This window comes from Dendrobium catenatum, unplaced genomic scaffold (genome assembly GCF_001605985.2).
Source record: "Dendrobium catenatum unplaced genomic scaffold, ASM160598v2 fragScaff_scaffold_459, whole genome shotgun sequence".
Classification (NCBI taxonomy): Eukaryota; Viridiplantae; Streptophyta; class Magnoliopsida; order Asparagales; family Orchidaceae; genus Dendrobium; species Dendrobium catenatum.
In genome coordinates this window covers 642,753-663,156 of record NW_021318921.1, presented here as the reverse complement: position 1 = coordinate 663,156, position 20,404 = coordinate 642,753, and the positions used below count along the sequence as shown (strand labels likewise).

The 20,404-nt window shown below is 33.9% G+C and overlaps 1 long non-coding RNA gene across 2 annotated transcripts; it reads right to left on the bottom strand.

Moving 5' to 3' along the window:
* Positions 1 to 653: 653 nt before the first annotated feature.
* Positions 654 to 20,000, bottom strand: LOC114579518. Of its 2 annotated transcripts, XR_003700543.1 has the most exons (3): positions 19,787 to 20,000; positions 1,811 to 1,964; positions 654 to 1,015 (listed from the first exon to the last, which is right to left on the bottom strand). It is a non-coding gene; the product is annotated as an uncharacterized LOC114579518 (long non-coding RNA). The 2 variants fall into 2 exon arrangements; XR_003700544.1 differs by lacking the exons at positions 654 to 1,015; positions 1,811 to 1,964 and adding an exon at positions 3,434 to 3,675.
* Positions 20,001 to 20,404: the final 404 nt, after the last annotated feature.

The window sequence follows — 20,404 nt, the reverse complement described above, 5'->3', positions numbered from 1 at the left end:
GGCAGGTGTAGAAAAAATAATGGGATGTCGAGTGGAATCAGGAATAAGAAAAAGCAGGGTGGCTGGAGATGTGGGAGAGGTGGTGTTTACAGTGATTTTGGATATTGGATAGAACATATTTGATTCATCAAATTGTATGCTAGATATGAGAATTTTGTCGGAGTTACTGTAACATTTGTAGCACTTATGAGAAGAGGCACGACCAATGAAAGCACAATATATAAGTAAATCGAACAACTTCATCAGTGTTAGGCGCTCCTTCACGATGTTCAATGCTTCTATTAGAGTTGTAATGGCCACAATAATTTCAATCCATGAGTTTACTTATCAGTAAGTCATCTTTGTTTTTTCAAACATTAAATCCTATAAGGAGAAAAATCAGTAACCATAACTGATGAATTATTTTATTTTCTCAAATTTGAATTAATTTTATTAATTTCAACACAATCCTTTTGTAAGCCAAAATTAATATAACCTTTAGGATTCATTTGGGATGGCTTTCTTACTGCTTCTTAAAATAGGATTTTTGTACTAGAAATCTACTTTAATAAGCAATAAGAAAATTGTCCCAAACAGAACCTTAATGTCATTTATTTTGGAAGGTAAAACACACGTCTTGATTTAATTACTTCAGGGTTCTTAACATTGGCCTTTGCCTCATCATGAAGATATCAAAACTTACCAACCCAACATACAAACATCATTATTAACAAATCGTTGCAATCTTCAGATATTAAGATTACTTATCATATACATATTCTATTTCGTTAATCCTAATTACACTCCAAATCTGTTAAGTTTTCTCTCCAATTCTCTAACAAGAATTGTCAAAAGGCAAAATCAATGCATACTTTAAACTACCTGGACCAATCATAGTAAGCCAATAAGATCCTTTAGTTATGCAAATAAAATAAAGGATGATAGTAATATATTGATTTCATCCTCACCAATTTTGGAATATCAACCATGGTTTCATACTTCGGAAATTTTCCATGGATATGAGGAAGTTAGATCCCTGCAACAAAATGAGACATTTAACAATCATGTTATTATCACCAATATCATCCCAACATGCCATATAACCAACAAATTAAATCAACTATATGTTCGAGAGGGAAGAAAAACACCACAACAAAATAATTAATGAAGTAAAAGCAACAGAAAGAAAGGACATAAGGATTTAACTTGGAAAAATTTAAAATCGGGAAAAACTCACAGAGTCACACCACACCAAGAAATCCATTATGAAAATTGGGAGAAATATGTACAGATCTCTCTTCTCTCACACTCTATCCTTGATTCTCTCCTCTCTTGCACTATTCTCTTATTCAAAATAGAAGAGAAAGTAAAGTCAATAACATCAAGGGACAATGCTTAAAAAAAAGAGAGAAAATAGTCTAGTCCGCCTTGCAGCTCTGTGACACTAGTTTGGAGCGTTGTGGGGCTCAAACCTGCAATGTTACGACACTAAACAATGTTGTGGCGCTTACTCTAGAGCAATGTGGCGCTCTGCTCTATGTTGTTTCTCCTAGAAAACTCTGCTCTATGTTGTTTCTCCTAGCAAATTCTACAGCTCCAGAGTACTCGGAAACACAGCGCCGAGGCCCTTGGGTACATAGCACTGGGGCGTTGCACAAAAAAAAATCTTTTGGGTGCAAAGCTCCTGAACCCAAGCATTGGTTAAACCCCCCACACCCACCAACAACCATGAGAAATTGACTTGAGGTCCAAGTAACAGCACAATCCGATTGATCGACATAATCAGATTCCACACAGATTAACACCATACAATTTAAAGAAGTGTACTCACCACAACCAATTGATAGAGGTTATCTCCCCCTCAAAATTCACACTTAGATCCCACAGCTGTTCAATTTTTCATGTGTTAACCATCTTCTTCAGAAACCTTAAAGCCTCTACTTTTCATTGTAGAAACCAGAATGCACCTCAGCATTGTTCATCACCTGACAAAAGCCATGAACTTTGTGAAATTATGTGAAATCAGAGGAAAATGAAAGATTTGAAGTTTGCAGTTCATGGGAATGATTCTAGGTTACAATTACATATTTGAATCATTTAAAAACTCTCAGGCCGATCATTCAAGATTATGAATTTCAATGTGAAAATAGACCAAAATACATATTTGAATCATTTAAACCATCTATCACCCATGTCTCATCCTCCAGTTGTATCCCCTATATGTGGACTAAATATTCAATAAGGAGCTAGTCACGTGGTGTGAACTAGCATTCAGCCAAAATGGCTAATGGTTTCATGATGGGGAGGTTTTCCCAATCGTTTGATGGTAGCTGAGCAGCTGCAGCTTTAAGTTTGTCTGAATGTGGACTGATGCAAGTGATATTTAAGATGTGGCCTAAGTAGTCCATGCACTGTTCGAAGGAGATGGATGTGGTTCGATGAGGGAAAAATTATTCTGTGTAGGCTTCGGATGGCGTCTGGAGGCCAGCCAGAACACGCCACATCATTTTTTTTGCTAGGTACTAGTGCTCGATATTGCTATGTATTGGATGATGTGGAGTGTTTTGATCGGTCTCTGGACTGTACGGTATGTGCACAGAATAATTTCTCTAGGCAAGGAGCTATATTGTAACCCAAGTTATCATAAAAGCCATATTGTACCCCAAGATATATCATTAAAAAGTCACAAAATTTTGTAGATGTAGAAGTACATTATTCATAAGGTCAAAATTTAGGGGAGAAAAACACTTTATAAATTGAATTTAGGAGGAGAAATGTGAAAATTAAAAAAAAAAAAATTAAGTTTAGGCTCAGTCGCCAGTTTAGGAACAACTCCTTTTGCACAGTCAATGTAAGCCTTCATTTAAAATGGAGACTTGTTACTGGGAGTTCAAATCTCTGTTTGAAAAAAGACTTACTGTTGTGATGATTTGAAAATTCATGTAAGTCTCTGTTTTAAATGGAAACTCACAGCTATTAATTTTTTATATATATTATATGTATAAAAAAGTATATTTTTTTAAGATTAAAAATGATTATGATTTATATTAATTTATATAGACATTGTATTTTTAATAAAGTAATTTTAAGGATAGAAATATAATTTAAACTGACATAAATTCATTTATTTATTTTTATGAATTAATTTTCTAGAGTGTTTTTTTATAAAAAAATTTGGCCTATTCATAATGTTATTTAAAATTGCCGATATGTTTGTCAAACTAAATGGCATGAAGAAAAGTTCATAATGTTTGTCATGCATGTTACTTAGAAAATGTAAGTATCCACCATTTGAATTTGGTGTTATATTCAAATCGAAAGTCCAATTTTGAAAAAATTATACCAACATAGAGTACTAAGAGTTCATCTACCCTTGAGATCAAAAAGAGGTTCAGAATTGTGACAAAGTGATGTTAATGAATCTGCGGAAGAAGAAGATGCAAGAACCAAGAACTAGAGAACAAAAAAACAAACTCAAAGCAATATCATATTCTTCATTTTCTATCTTCTTTCTTACATACTACCATTCTATATAACTTTCCATGGATAATTGTACTATTGCTAAAAAAAAGCTTAACAACCCAAAAGCTACATTGGCACCGGACTAGAGGGGGCTTGACAAGCAGTCTTCAACGTTTCGATGGCTGAAGTTGAGCACAACAACTATAAGAACCATTTCTTGAAATGATCTACCACCTGAAAATAATTAGGATACAGAAATAGAAACAAATATTGAGCAAAACTCAAATCTTATTAGCCATCCCCTTTTATAAGACAACATCCCTTTATTTATAATAACTTATAGGCTATTTAAAAGACTATATTCTTAAATGAAAAAATAAAAGCCAAACTATATAATTCTATGTAACTAATATAAGGACTAAAGTTTATTGTCACTAGAATAGAGCAACATCACCGACATCAGCCTATCAAGGTAAGAGGAACTTTAAGCTCGTAGTAAGATGATATATTGACAACAATAAGGAGGTGGGTTTGGTTGGTTGAATTGGTCCAGATAGATTCATCGGTGTCAATTTGCCTACCGATCTTCAAACTCTCAAGATTAGCACAACCAGATGGAACACTTATGATTGTGAAATAATCTGGAGCCATTTTTGTTTCTTTCAACATTCTAGAGAAAAAGATAAGATCTTCAAGATCCAATCTATTATTGTGGCATGCAATTATCGCATTCCAGGACATGATGCTTTGCTCGCTCATCTTTTCAAAGGGGGGATGGAGCAACATCCATCTGGTTTGATTGCGAGTACACTAAGAGCAACAAATTCCTACTCGATATGCTTCTCACTCTCATCTTATCAACAACCACCTTTTTTATCAATACATCACCACATTTTCTATGCATATTGAGAAAGGAATTTGCAAGAGGATTGCAACCACTCATACCTAGCTTAATGATTAAAAAATGCATTATCCTTCCAATGATGTGATCCTCAATTGCAATTTCGTTATCACTGATGGCAAGCGTATTTGTTGCCTTATTCAGAACACTATGAACACATAGTTTTGGCTAGACATTTAACTTGTTTTTGTCATCATCATGCATAGGCTTATCAACACCGAGAACTCCAAAGAATATGTTGTTATCAAATGCGACCATATCAAGACCAATAACTTTAATGAATATGTCTTCATAGTACATGGGCTTTGTTACACTCTAGGATCTATATTGGAAGAATTGCATATGTCTTTCATTTTAATGATTTAACTATAGCTTACCAATAAACAATATAAAGAAACATGATTGCATTTTTGTCTTATCCAGAACCTCATATCATAAGATCCTTACTCTTTCCTGAAAATATGTAAAACCACATAATGAGCACATAGTCCAGCAAGTAACTAAAATTTTACAACTGAAATCAATACAAGATAAAAGAGAACAATATACTATAACTTATATAAAGAAATATATGCATCAATATCTATATTGATTATTTGTATCAATTTATCCTTCTATAGTTCATTATCTGCATCAATTTATCCTTATATAGTTCATCATATCTCAATCCATTACATCACAGTCATAGTAGCAGTAACAGTGAACAGTAATAATGTCAATAATAATATTAGTATCATGATCAATAATGTTAAATAATATTCATGATAGTAAATCGTATTAGCGTCAATCATAATATCAATATGATGTTCATAGTAGTATTGGTATCAACATTCATATATTCAATGAGTGTATCTTATGAGTATTTTAATCCTCCCAATAAGTAGCCCCTTATAACTTACAATCAATATTCTCCTTATAACTCACAATCAATTTCTAGCTCCTTATGACTCACAATTACTGAATCATGTGGATCAGTAGAGTATCATGTGGAGTTACCATATCATGTATATGATATTATTCAATACTTCATTTAAAATGAAATAAAATTATATCAAATCATTCAAAGTGATCAAATCTATAATATATCCAAAATTGCACGATGAAAGCTTATGAAATTAGGAGAGAATGCATTTTTGACAAATTTAGGAGAGATAAAATTTGTAGAAATCAAAATTATTGAAAATATAAGTAAGAGATTAGTCATTTACAATGAATAGAATAAAATTTATAATATGAATGACTGAAAAATATGATCCAAATATATTTATCTATCCTTTCTCTTCTTCCCCTCTTTCAATTTCTTCATGTTCATGGCCTAACGCCACAGTGCTCACCAAATCAATGCCAAAGCACTGTACTTCAAAATGTTTATATTTTTTCAAATAAACTTATTTCAAATATTTGAGTTATTACAGTCTCATCATAGATAAGAAAGATGAAGATTTTGATAATGGATCTTTAAACCCATTGAATATGAACTTGATTGAGGGCGCAGAGGAAGACTAAGGAGGCAGCTCTTCAAACATGTCTTCATAGGAAGAAGGGATCCGATCGGTCGACATACCTTGTCCACCATTGGTTCATAAGGATCTGACCAAAATGAAGGAACTAGAAGCCTCCATGGGAGCATATTTTCCCTGGGGTTAGATGTCAACAAAGTACCTGGTGATGGTCTCCATGTGCTTCCTTTGTTCAACCCTTTCTAGTCGCTACTGAAGTTGGGTACTTTCTCATTTTAGATCTTCAATTACTATTTCTTTAATTGATCTTTTTGGATTCTTGTAAGACAACATCTTGGCGGCTTTGTCAAGATAGTTGTGAAGCTGAATTTGTGGCCGAGATGAATTCTAGTTGTTGAATTTTGGCCAAGAACCAAGTATGATGTCAGGCGTGTGTTGGGGAGGAGGAGAAACTGGTGGCTGCATCTTTCTTGATTTGAAGAAGATAACAACAACCATGGGTGGTGGAAGTAGTCTTCAAGAGGAGAGAGAGGTTGCTGGTTGGACCCACTAGAAGAGAACAATAGTTGCAAGATCAGTTAGAAGAATAATAGCCTCCAAGAAGAAAGAGTTCGTTGTTTTTGGATCGTCTGCATAAGCCACAATGATCTACAAGTGTGGGCTCCTGGAAGAATGCAACAATCTTCAAGAGGGCTACGTATGATGACTTCTCTAGGAGGGAGAAAAAGCTTGGAGGTACGCTTACTTCTCCAGGAAGGAGAAAAAGCTTTGGGTTCTCTACCTTCTTCAGAAGGGAGAAAAATGATTCAAGGTCCACTGTCGTCACCAAGAAGGTGACATAGCTTCCGGAACTCCGCAACATTAAGTTTTGTGAAAGTGAGTCTGTAAGGACTTCTCCGCCTTGCTATGAGAGTAAAATGTGAGTCACATTGTGTTAGTGTAATACTCGAAGAGGAGGGCTCCATGGAGTTGACGTAAGTCAAGGTTGACCGAATCACTATAAAAATATTTAGTGTGCTTTTTCATTTTTCGCATGTTTATTTTCCTGCAATTTTCTTTCTTTGCAAGTTGAGTTTATTGGTTTCAATCTTATCAATCAACTGCACTGAAGTAGTATTCATGCATAGGGATTTTTAAAATTACCAATTAATTTATAAATACAATGCAATGCTTAGGTGAAGTATGAATTTTTAATAAAAGTTGTATTGCATGTCTAACATTATACTTATTGAACTTCTCCCATTCAATTTTCAACTTGAGAGGAATATTTGCATGATCATTTTAAAGCTTTTATATAAGTATTACAAATGTAGAAAAATCTCAATCAACTTATACACAAAGAAAATATAATTTCTTATAGTTAAAATATACTAAAAGTTACAATAGCATATCAAAGTTATACAGTGAAAACGTCATAAAAGTCGAGAAAAATATATTTTTATCTATATCTCTTTATAAAATTACTAGAATTGAAAACAGGGATGGGAGTTCAAAAGTCTAAAGCTTTATAATATCCTGAACATGTATTATGGACTAAACCCAAGCTTCTGCCTCTGAAACATCTCATCTTCTTTCTCTCTTCTTCTCCTCTCCCTTCTCCTCTCTTTTTCTCCATCAAAGGGTTGGGGTGAGGGTGATATGCAAATGGTTTAAGATATTTTAATATTATAAAAATCACTAATTTAGCTTGGTGCTAGCCTCCCAAATGTCACTACACTCGCCATAATATTCTATATTCTCTTGGAATTTGCAAAATAGAGAACCGAATGCTGCAATGCCACCTCTCCAGGCATCGGCGCTCCCAAATCTATTTAGGCACATTGAAATTTTCTACCCCATTTCAATTTTTTGACCTATTTAAAACTTTTTATACACTACAAAGCTTGAAATTCATTGTTAAATAAATGTTAGGCAAGGATTTACAAAAAATTAAACTAAACACCTGAGTTTAAATATGGTAGATGTACACCTAGCAACCAAATTCTCTTGATTTTTAAATTACTTTTCAACACTTAATTAATAATATGAAAATTTTAGCGTATTTTATATAAGTTCGGATAAAGCTATTAAATCTCTTTTCTTTTCTCTTCTCGCAAAATGTCGACCTATATGAAAGCCCCTACAATTTTTCACCCTTTTTTACAATTAGCAATCCCATTTCATAAGTTTAAGGTGCTAACCTGTACAACTCCTAGTCAATATTGATTTCTTGTTGACCTGTACATACAAAACACACGAAAGAAGCAAAATCGATGAATTAACTGATGCGCGGGTCGGCACCGTGCGTCACTTGAAGCTTCAAACGCCCTTCGATTGCCAAATGGACTACGTTGTTGCAATCAGAATGTCGAATTTAACCAAGAGGGACCACCTCGTAGTTGAATCAGGTGAAACGGTCAAAGTCGGTGAGCGACTCCTGAAAAATTTTGTACTAAAAAGGTACTTTAAGAAGCAGTAAGAAAGCCGTCCCGTCCCAAACGAAGCCTTATTTATGTTTGTTTATTTTGGTGGTAGAAGTTTTGAAAACTTGACTTGAAAAAGAAACAAATATATTTGAAACTTAGTTCTTTCAGCTCTTTCAGCCACTGAAGAATCTCTTAAGAATTAATACCTGCTTTTGATATGTTTGGGTACCATTTGCTGGAACATTGGAATTTGATGATCTGTTTAACTTTGTTGTATGTGCTTGTACTTAGTGAAATAAGGTGTCGATTCTGTTATATTCATGGAGATATAGATTTTGGCTGTGATTATTTTATTCTGATTAAATCTTATCAGAGTTGAGTTCTAATTCTAAGATCGGTTTCAGAGTCAATTTTAACAATTGGGATGTGGGGATTTTGATTCTGCTTGGCTTAAACTGAGACTATCATGATGGCTACAGAATGCAAAATGATTCTTAAAAAAGACAAGCACCAATGTCTTCTAATTTAATTGGAAAAACTACGTGAAGATATTCTGATGTATTTTACTTTAAATGAGTTGATAATCTCCGCATCTGCTTTCATGAATATGATTCAATTTGTACTTACATCTACAAAATTTGAAAGGTCCTTGATTTATATCAAAACAAAATAAAACAAAAATAAGAAAGTTATAAAGTAGGGCTCTAATTTGTTTGCCGGTGGGGAATTTTTTTTATTGGACCACCAACATTGGACTACCACTATTTGACAACTGTAACAAGGTTATTGTTGCTCGACTATAATCTTCCAACAATTATTAGCTAATTATGATATCCTAATTACCGTCGCCTAATTATGATCTTCTAATTAGCATAATCCAAGTACAATATCTTGATCATCATCATATAACTACAATATTCTAATCACCATTACGCGACTATGATCTCCATATCACCAACACCTGGCTATGATCTTTGACCATCATCGTTCAACTATGATCTACCAACCATCGTCGCTCAACTATAGTCTACCGACCACCATGCCTGACTAAAATCTCCTAAACGCTATCATCGGCTAATTTCTATCAAACACCATCATGCAACTATATTTCCCAACCATCATCACCTGAAAATGCATAAGGAGTCATAAGAGTCTTAATTCTAAATATTTGATATGTGCTAAGTGTTTGGGGGTCATAACGGTGTGTTTTTTATATGCTAGCTCAAGGAGTCATAAGAGTTTGAATTCTAATATCTATTTTTTATAGAAGATATAAGGGCCTAAGGAAAATATGTTACTTTATGCTCTGATATATGAAGTACTTGTTTATTTATTTTGAGTGTGTAGTTTTCTTTATTTTAGTTATCTCCTATATACAATTTATATTATGTTATGTATGATAAATTTCTTATTTTACATTCAATCAAATCTGCAATAAATGAATTATTGAAAATTTAGATTGGTGTGTGTGTGACCTACTGAGCTATATCGGCTCAGATTTATTTTGCATTCTTTGGTTTAGTCTGTCACAAGTCAACACAATATGACATGTATTGCCTATGGATCATATTGGGTTGGGTTGTGACAAGAACTCTGGATGAGTTGTATAGTCTTTTTTTTTTTGGTAGAATGTTCTTGTCATATTGGCTACTTTTAGAGCTGTGAGGCAAGGTCAGTGCCTACACTATGGGTTTCAAGTAGAACTTACCTATGTAGGTCACTTGATGAGTTTTCATTCTTTATGAGTATTAGGAAACTAAAAGCCCCGAATAATTTTTAATTTTGATAAGTTGTGATATATTATTCTAGCTCATATTAATCAAATTATAAACCTTAGTTAAAAGGTTTTGTAGAAATGTGATAATTTTTATAAAAGTTGACAGTGCAATGCGTTAGTTAATGTTTCAGCAACCCGAACATATAAATAAAACATAAGGATTAGCCATATGCATTTTCATCTTTCTTCATTTTTAATATTCAAAAATCTAAATATGTAACTCTTCTTCAGTTTTATTAGAAAGATGAGGGGATTTGGTCGGCTTTCTACTCATTACAGTTTCTAGTTTCTCAATAAAGAATTTAGAGGCAAAATTATGCATAGATGAGTATCAACTGGACGATGATAAAGCTTTGTATTTTGGGAGGTCTTGAGATCTTGATGCTTTTGCGTTGCATACTGTAATTTGTCAGGCAACTCAAGCGCTTGCGGCTTCAATTGGTTTGATGTTCAAGCAGACTTTGGATATTCTTCTACACCTATCACATTTCCAAATATCACACCTTTGCGTAATAAGGTTCGACATATCTTCATGGCATGGTTGAAATATTGGGAACCTGTACTCGCCTGAATAAGCTTGTGGGCATGCATTGAAGACGCAAAATCTTTGATCCAAGGATCTGGTTATGATTTTTGCACCTACCACTTTTTCTATGACGCACTGATTACTGCCAGGTCGATAGAGTCAAGTTCTTCTGATGCAGGAGAAGTATGATGTGGAGCATCATAACTATAATATATATTTGATTTCCACTATTCTTAGTTGCTTTTTTTTTTGTTAGGTTGTACAACATATATGATGTTGGTGATGTTACTCAAGCATTCTTGTTGTAGATCTTGTTCTAGCCCTCTTGAAGATTGTTGCATTCTTCCAGGCGCCCACACCTGTAGATCATTGAGGCTTACCCAGATTATCCAAAAACAACGAACTCTTTCTTCTTGAAGGCTATTGTTCTTCCAACTGATCTAGACAGCTACTGTTCTCTTCCAGCAGTTCCAATCAACGACCTCTTCTCTTAAAGACTACTTCCACCACCCATGGTTGTTGTCATCTTCTTTCTGTCAAGAAAGATGCAGCCACCTGTTTCTCCTCCTCCCCAATCCATGCCTAACATCATACTTCGTTCTTAGCCAAAATTCAACAACTAGAATTCATCTTGGCCACAAATTCAGCCTCACAACTATCTTGACAAAACCGCCAAGATGTCGGCTTGCTGGAATCCACAAAGATCAATTCAAGAAATAGTGATCGAAGACCTACAATTAGAAAGTACCCAACTCCATTAGCGATTAGAAAGGCTTGAACAAAGGAAGGACATAGAGCCCATCATCCGGTACTTTGCTAACATCTGACCCTTGGGCAAATATACTCCCATGGAGGCTTCTAGATCCTTCGCTCTGGTAGGATCCTTATGAATCGATGGCGGAGAGGGTATCTGGACCGATGGGATCCCTTCTTTCTATGATGACATTTTTGAAGAGCTACCACTTAAGTCTTCCTCTGCACCACCCTTAATCAAGTTCATATTCGATGGGTTTAAAGACCCGTTGTCAAAATCTTCATCTTTTCTATCTATGATGAGCATGTAATAACTCAAATATTTGAAATAAATTTATTTAAAAAAAAAACATAAAATTTTTGAAGTAGAGTGCTTTGGCGCTGATTTGTTGAGCGATGTGGTGTTAGGCCATGAACATAAAGAAATTGAAGGAGGGGAAGAAGACAAAGGATAGAGAAATATCTTTGGATCATATTTGTTAGTCATTACTATTACAGATTTAATTCTATTCATTGTAAGTGACTAATCTCTTACTTCTGTCTTCAATGATTTTGATTTCTACTAATTTTATTTCTCCTAAATTTATCAAAAATGCATTTTGTCTTGATTTTTTTCATAAGCTTTCATCGTGGAAACTTGGATATGTTATAGATTTGATCATTTTGAATGATTTGATATAATTTTATTGCATTTTAAATGAAGTAATGAATGATATCAAATATATGATATAATAATTCCACGTGATGTCATACTGATCCGCGTGATTCACTGATTGAGAGTCATAAGGAGCTAGAAATTGATTGAGAGTAATTATAAGGAGTACGATGATTGTGAGTTACTGATTGGGAGGAGAAATATACTCTTAAGATTCACACATTAAATATCTGAATACTGATATTGGCACTACTACGAATATTATACTGATATTATGACTAACACTAATATTGTTATTGTCATGAATATTATTTAATGTTATTGATCGTAATACTAATATTGTTACTAGCATTAGTAGTATTCACTGTTACTGCTACTGTAACTGATGATGTAATTGATTGAGATATGATGAACTATAGAATGATAATTTGATGCAGATAATGAATTATAGAAGGATAAACTGATACAGATAATCAGTATAGATATTGACGCATAGATTTTTTTATATGAGTTATAGCATATTGTTCTCTTTTAATTACTTTTGGACTATATGCTCATTATGTAGTTTTACATGTTTTCAGGAAAAGATAAGGATCCTATGATATGAGGTTCCATACAATATAAAAATGGAATCATATATTTTTCTACTCTTAATTGGTAAGCTCTAGTTAAATGATTAAAATAAATGATATATGTAATTCTTTCAATATAAATCTTGGAGTGTGACAAAACTCATGTACGATGAAGACATATTTGCTTAAGTTCTTGATTTTGATACGCACATGTTTGATTACAACATATTCTTTAGAGTTCATAATGTTGATAAGCCTGTGTATGATGATGACAAAAACAAGTTGAATGTCCAGCCAAAACTATGTATTCTTAGTGTTCTGAATAAGGCAATAAATATGCTTGCCATCAAAGATAACAAAATTGCAATTGAAAATCACATCATTGGGAGGATAATGAGTTTTTTATCATTAAGTTAGGTATGAGTGGTTGCATTTATATTCAAATTCCTTTCTCAATATGCATAGAAAATGTTGTGATGTATTGATGGAAAAGGTGGTTGTTGATAAGATGAGAGTGACAAGCATATCGAGTTGGAATATGTTGCTCTCAGTGTACTCACAATCAGAGTAGATGGACGTTGCTCGACCCCCCTTTGAAAAGATGAGCGAGCGAAGCATCGTCACCTAGAATGTGATAATTGCAAGCCACAATAATGGATTGGATCTTGAAGCTCTTATCTTCTTCTCAAGTATGTTGAAAGAAACACAAATTGCTCTAGATGATTTCATAATCACAAGTGTTCCATCTGGTTGTACTAATCTTGAGAGGTTGAAGATTGGTAAGCAAACTGACACCAAATGGATCTATTTGAACCAATTCAGCCAACAAAACCCACATTATTGTCAATCTATCATCTTATTAAGAGCATGAAGTTTCTCCTATCCCGATAGAATGGTGTCGGTGATGTTGCTCTGTTCTATTGACAATAAACTTCAGTCCTTATATTAGCTACATAGAATTAGATAGTTTGGCTTTTATGTTTTCATTTAAGGATATAGCCTTTTAAATAGCCTATAAGTTATTATAAATAAAAGGTTGTTGTCTTATAAAAGGGGATGGTTAATAAGATTTGAGTTTTGCTCAGTATTTGTTTCTATTTTTGTATCCTGATTATTTTCAGGTGGTGGATCATTCCAAGAAAGGGTTCTTGGAGTTGTTGTGTTCAGCTTCGATCATCGAGACATAGAAGACTGCTCATCAAGCCCCCTCTAGTCCGATGTCAATGTAGCTTTTCTGGTTGTTAAGTTTTTTTTAGCAATAGTACAATTATCCATGGAAAGTTATGTAGAAGGGTAGTATGTAAGAAGGAAGATAGAAAATGAAGAATATGATATTGCTTTGAGTTTGTTATTTGTTCTCTAGTTTTTGGTTCTTGCATCTCTTTCTTCTACCGATTCACTACATCACTTAGTCACAATTTTGGATCTCTTTTTGATCCCAAGGGTAGATGAACTCTTAGATGTACTCTATTGTGGTATAATTTTTTTCAAAATTGGACTTTCGATTTGAATAGCACCAAATTCAAATGGTGGATACTTACATTTTCTAAGTAACCTTTTGCATGCATGACGAACATTATGAACTTTTCGTCGTGCCATTTAGTTTGACAAACATATCGGCAATTTTAGATAACATTATGAATAGGCCAAATTTCTTTATAAAAAAACACTCTAGAAATTAGATTTAGAAAAATAAATAAATGAATTTATGTCCATTTAAATTACATTTCTAACCTTAAAATAACTTTATTAAAAATATAATGTCTATATAAATTAACATAAATCATAATCGTATTTAATCTTAAAAAATGTACTTTTGTATACATATAATTTAAAAAAAAATTAATAGCAGTGAGTCTCCATTTAAAACAGAGACTTACATGAATTGCCAAATCATCACAGCATTAAGTCTTTATTTCAAACAGAGATTTTGAACTCCAAGTAGCAAGTCTCCATTTTAAATGAAGGCTTACATTGATAGGGAAAAACGAGTTGTCGCTAAACTGGCGACTGAACCTAAACCTTTTTTTTTTAATAGTCATATTTCTCCTCCTAAATTCAATTTCAGAAGTGTTTTTCTCCCCTAAAACTTGACCTTATGAATACTGTACTTCTATATCTGCAAAAGATTGTCACTTTTTAATGATATCTTGGGGTACAATATGGATTTTATGATAACTTGGGGTATAATATAGCTCCTTATTTAGAGAAATTATTCTGTGCGGACACCGTACAGTTAAGAGATCAATCAGAACGTGCAAAATCACCCGGTACACAGTAGTACCGAACACCGGTACCTAGCAAAAAAATGACATGACGCATTCTGATTGGTCTCCGGAAACCATCCGGGATCTGCAAAGAATATTTTTTCCCCTATCGAACCAGGTCCATCAACTTCAAATCTTTCAATCTAATTATTAAGCTCAGAAAAGCAGACTTGTAAATGGTTAGAAGCCCCAGTGATGTTGGTTTGGATGGGAGATGTGAATATGTTGGGTAATTAGGTTATAGATTGCCAACATTCTTTTCTTCCAAAAAGCATCGTCTCAAAACTTCATGTCCTATAAATATTAGAGAGGTTCAAGCTGTGATAATTACATATCAACATGTACTTTTTTCTTTTTACTTTCTTTTTCCACTGATATCACATAATTTCACATAGATCATAGCTTTTGTCAGGTGATGAGCAATGCCGAGGTGCATTCTGGTTTCTACAGTGAAAAATAGAGGCTTTAAGGTTTCTGAAGAAAATGGTTAACACATGAAAAATTGAACAGCAGTGGGATCTAAGTGTGAATTTGGAGGGGGAGATAACCTCTATCAATTGCTTGTGATGAGTACGCTTCTTTAAATTGTATGGTGTTAATCTGTGTGAAATCTGATAGTGTCGATCAATCAGATTGTATTGTTGTCTCGGATCTCAAGTCAATTTCTTGTAGTTGTTGGGGTGCGAGGGGTTTACCCACTGTTTGGGTTCGGGTGCTTTGCACCCAAAAGTTTTTTTTTCTTGCAATGCCCCGCTGATGTGTACCTGAGCGCCCCAATGATGTATTCCCGAGCACCGCAAAGCTGCAGAGTTTGTTGGGAAAAAAGATAGAGAGCAGAGCGCCACAGAGCTATAGATTCAACGCCACAACGTTGTGTAGTGTCGCAGCACTGTAGATTTGAGCGCCGCAGCATATGATGATAGAGGCTTTGGCGCTGCAACGCTCCAAATTGATGTCGCAGAGCTGCGAGGCGGACCAAACAGTTTTCTCTCTCTTTTTTTGAAGGGTGCTGTCCCTTGATGTTATTAACTTAGCTTTCTCTTCTATTTTGAGTATAAGAATGATGCAAGGAGAGAATTAGAGAGAAGATAGATCTGTACTTATTTCTCCTAATTTTCATTGTAGATTTCTTAGTGTGAAATAGCTCCGTGGTTTTTTCCATGTTAAATCCTGATGTCTTTTTTTCTTTTTGTAGCTTTACTTCATTGTTTATTTTGTTGCGGTGTCTTACTTCCATCCCCAACATATAGTTGATTTAAGTTGTTGGATATATGGCATGTTGGAATGAAATTGATGATAACAACATGATCGGTAAATGTCTCACTTTGTTGCAAGGGATCTAACTTCCACATATCCATGGAAATTTTCCTAAGTATGAAATCATGATTGATATTCCACACACAAAAAAAAAATGTTGATATTCCAAAACTGGTGATGATGAAATCAATATATTACTATCATCCTTTATTTTATTTACATAACTAAAGGATATTATTGGCCTAGTTTGGTTGGTCCACGTAGTTTAAAGCATAAATCTATTTTACCTTTTGACAATTCATGTTAGAGAATTGGAGACAAAACTTAACAGATTAGGAGTTTAATTAGGATTAACGAAATAGAAATATGTATATGATAAGTAATCTTAATATCTGATGATAGCAATGATTTGTTAATAATGATGCTTGTATGTTAGTTTGGTATGTTTTGATATCTGCATAATGAGGCAAAGGCCAATTTTAAGAACCCGGAAGTAATTAAATCAAGATGTGTGTTTTACCTTCCGAAAGAAATGACACTAAGGCTCTTTTGGGACGGTTTTTTTACTGCTTCTTTAAGCAGACTTTTAATATAAAAATTATGTTGTAAAAAGCAGTAAGAAAGCTATCCTAAACTAAGCCTAGAGGTTCTATATATTTTGGCTTACAAAAAGATTATGTTGAAATTAATAAAATTAATTCAAATTTGAGAAAAGAAAATAATTCATCAGTTATGGTTACTGATTTTTCTCCTTCTAAAATCTAATGTTTTAAAAAACAAAGATGACTTACAGATAAGTAAACTCATGGGTTGAAATTATTGTGGCTATTTCAACTCTTACAGAAGCATTGAACATCGTGAAGAAGAGCACAACACTGATGAAGTTGTTCGATTTACTTAAAGAGATCAGCTCAGTTTCCTTTATGTTCTCAATCGACTGTGGATCCTATGGAGTGTGTGCCAGAAGAGATCTTGTAAATGGTTAGTCAGAATCTTGGATTCGGAAGCTATGTCGCACCTTACTGCTGAATCAAACCTGCTCCAGCGAGCTCAGCCTTATACAGCGATTTATCTCATGAATCATTTACCGCCAATAAAAACTAAATTTGATCACCAAATCAGCTTCCCTTTAAGAAATTGTCACTAAGTTCTATCTCAGAGTTTTTGGCATCAGATTTGATTGCAGTTTTAAGTAGGATTTAACGTAAATCCAGTCAAACGCATGCCGCGCGCCTGTAAATCCTACGAATCCGTAAATCGATTTGTAGGATTCGCGGCATAAATCCCGGTAAATCCGGGTAAATCCTAATCCCATTCTTCAACGAGCGAGCTCCCGTCGTTGCTTCTGATCGAAATGTTCTAACTTCCGATCCAACAGGAAGGGAACGTCGTCGAAGGATCGAAATCGAGCAGCAACAAAAAAGCGCAACTCGTGCAATCTCTACACCTCCTGTGAAGCAACGAAGACGAACAACAACGACAAAAAACAAAAGATGGAAAGCAAACCCAAGATCGTCTTAATTAATATAATTTAAAATATTATTAATTAAGCAAATTAATTAAATAAATGATTTATTATTTAGCATAGGGTCATCTCAAATTTATAACAGGTTTATTGATGTTACTTAATATTACTACTTCAATTTTAAATCTTCAATTATTTTAAATCCTGTAATCTGTTGCATAAAAACTTTTCTGAATTTAACACGATTTAATATTTATCATACCAAACACTTTTCAAGATTTATCAGCCTAGGATTTACTAAATCCGAATTTACAAGATTTATTAAATCCTTCTAAAATTGAATCCAATCTGATAGCAAAGACCCCCTCAGAGTTTTTAGATGCAAACATTATCCTTGGGTGCAACCTCATGCTGCGAACAAATTTGCTATGAAGTTTATATATTGTGCTTTCATTGGTAGTGCAGCTTCTCATAAATGTTACAATAACTCAGACAAAATTCTCATATCTAGGCATACAGTTTGATGAATCAAATATGTTCTATACAATTTCCAAAATTACAGTAAACACCACCTTTCCCACTTCTCCAGCCACTCCGCTTTTTCTTGTTGCTGATTCCACTTCGGCATCCCACTGTTTTTTCTTCACCTACCCTTATAAACCTTTGGTTTCCAGCTCCACTAGCCACTCTTGTGCAATAAACAATTAAAATAAAACAAACCACACAATCAAAACAAAGAACAAGACGATTTACGTGGTTCAGCAAAGATGCCTAGATTCACATGGAGTGATGACGATTTCACTATATTGAAGTACAATAGGGATCACAATAAGCTATCTAGTTCTCTCTTTTTCTTGCTCTTGCATTCCTACAATAGTCTCACACCCCTTTATTTATTGATTTGGAGCAAACAAAATAAGGAAAAAAAAAAACTTCCTAATCTAATCCCTAATCAAATCAACTATTTAGGTAAATAATCAACTCTATTATCAATTACATAATAAGCCATCAAAACTTTCCAAAATAAAGATTATTTAAATTTGAAAATATTTCCAAATCAATAATCTCCACCTTATCTTTCACTTTAAAAGGTAGAATATGATAACCCAAGCTCTAATATCATAACGTCTTCACCTAAATGGTTGCTACGTATCTCCACTCCCGCGCCCCCCCCCTAAATGTTGTTCTAATGATTCCCTTGCTAGATATAAAGTTCAACTTGTCGCTTAGGGATATAAGCAATTTTTGAGACTTTCAACCCCATCGCCAAACTTTCAATGATCCACTTTCTTCTCACAACTGCTTCAAATTTTCATTAGTCTATAATGCAACTTAATGTTGCCAATACTTTTCTTTATGGAGCTCTTAATGAACTAGTATACATGACTCAACCCCATCATATCAAAGAACCTCACTATTTGAATCTCATGAGCCTTTTTAGGCTTCTTTTGGACAGCTTTTGGCAATTGCTTTTTTTTTTTTTTTGCTACTTTAGAAAAAAAAATTATTAAAAAGTTATTTTAGAAAAAAGTAAGTAAACTGTTTCATACAAAACCTTAAGAATGTCATCAACACAATCTTAAACAGGCTTCACATCAATGATATGTCACTATTTGCATTTACTTTAAAATAAGAAGGTTTTACTTGCATCACAACCAATCCCTCATTGATTATTATAATTCTCAAAGTGTTTCAATCTATCTTCTTATTTATGTTAATGATATCCTCTTACCGACAATGATCAAACTATCATTGATGTTCTCCTTCTTCTTCTCAACCTTAATAGCAAATTTCATCTAAAAAACCTTGTCTCATTTCTTATGCTTACAAGTTACTTTCACCTCTATGGGCCCCACATCCTAAACCAAGCCAAATATGCTCAAGAGATTCTACAAAAGCAGGTAAGTTTTCTTGTGAAGCTATTATAAATCCCATCCCTTTCAAACTTTCTCATGACTCTAAGGAGCTCCTCGGTATCTAATTTGTAGCAGGATATACGGTAAATCCTACCAAACAGTTTTCAGGAGCACAGTAAATCTGAATCCCTCCGAACTTATGGATTTATAGCGTAAATTCGGGATTTAGTAAATCACGTCGTTTGGCAGATTTATGGGTTGTATGGTATCAGATCTACAGCAGGATTTAAGTTAGATTTACCCTAAATACAGCCAAACAATTTTTGTGCGCGCGTTAAATTCCGGGATTCGGTAAATCCCGGATTTATGGATTTACGGCTTAAATATGAGATTTATTAAATCCCTCGGATAAGTGGATTTAACGGAATATAAGTCTGAGCAGAAATCTTACTTGCAATGCTCGAGTCTTCAACTGCAATTTCACCCTATTTTTACAAACGAATGGAGACATTCATCTTCCCAACCGCCTCAACCTCGCGAATTCTTCTCCTCTTCGTTAATCTGCTTCGATGCATCGTGCTCAGGCGCAGGTAGCTACCTTTTCTCCTTTGTTGTGTAGATCACAGTACCCAAGTTTTTTTTTTTTTCCGCAAAGAATTTTTCCTTTTTTTCAGTGTGATGCAATGAAATTATACCGTGCATGTTACAAAAAGCTGAATATATTTAATTTTCATTATTAGCATCTCTTCTCAACATGAATGTAGTAGTAAATTAATTATTTATAGATTACCTCAAGTATTATTATTTAATTTAATTTATAAAAATCACTATGTTATGCTAGTTGAAGTATTCTATTACTATATCATGTTTGATATGTTAACGTGACAAACTATTATTTGGTAGTACAATTGTTAGGATAAATTAATTCAGAATGAAGCGAACGTTTAACACTGGGTTTGGCAAAGATAATTTTGAATCGGTGAGCGACAACGAGTCGTTTGAAGTCATCTATCTCAAAAATTATGGGTTCTCTCTTGATTCCAGAATTTGTGAAGTAAGAAAGAGTACT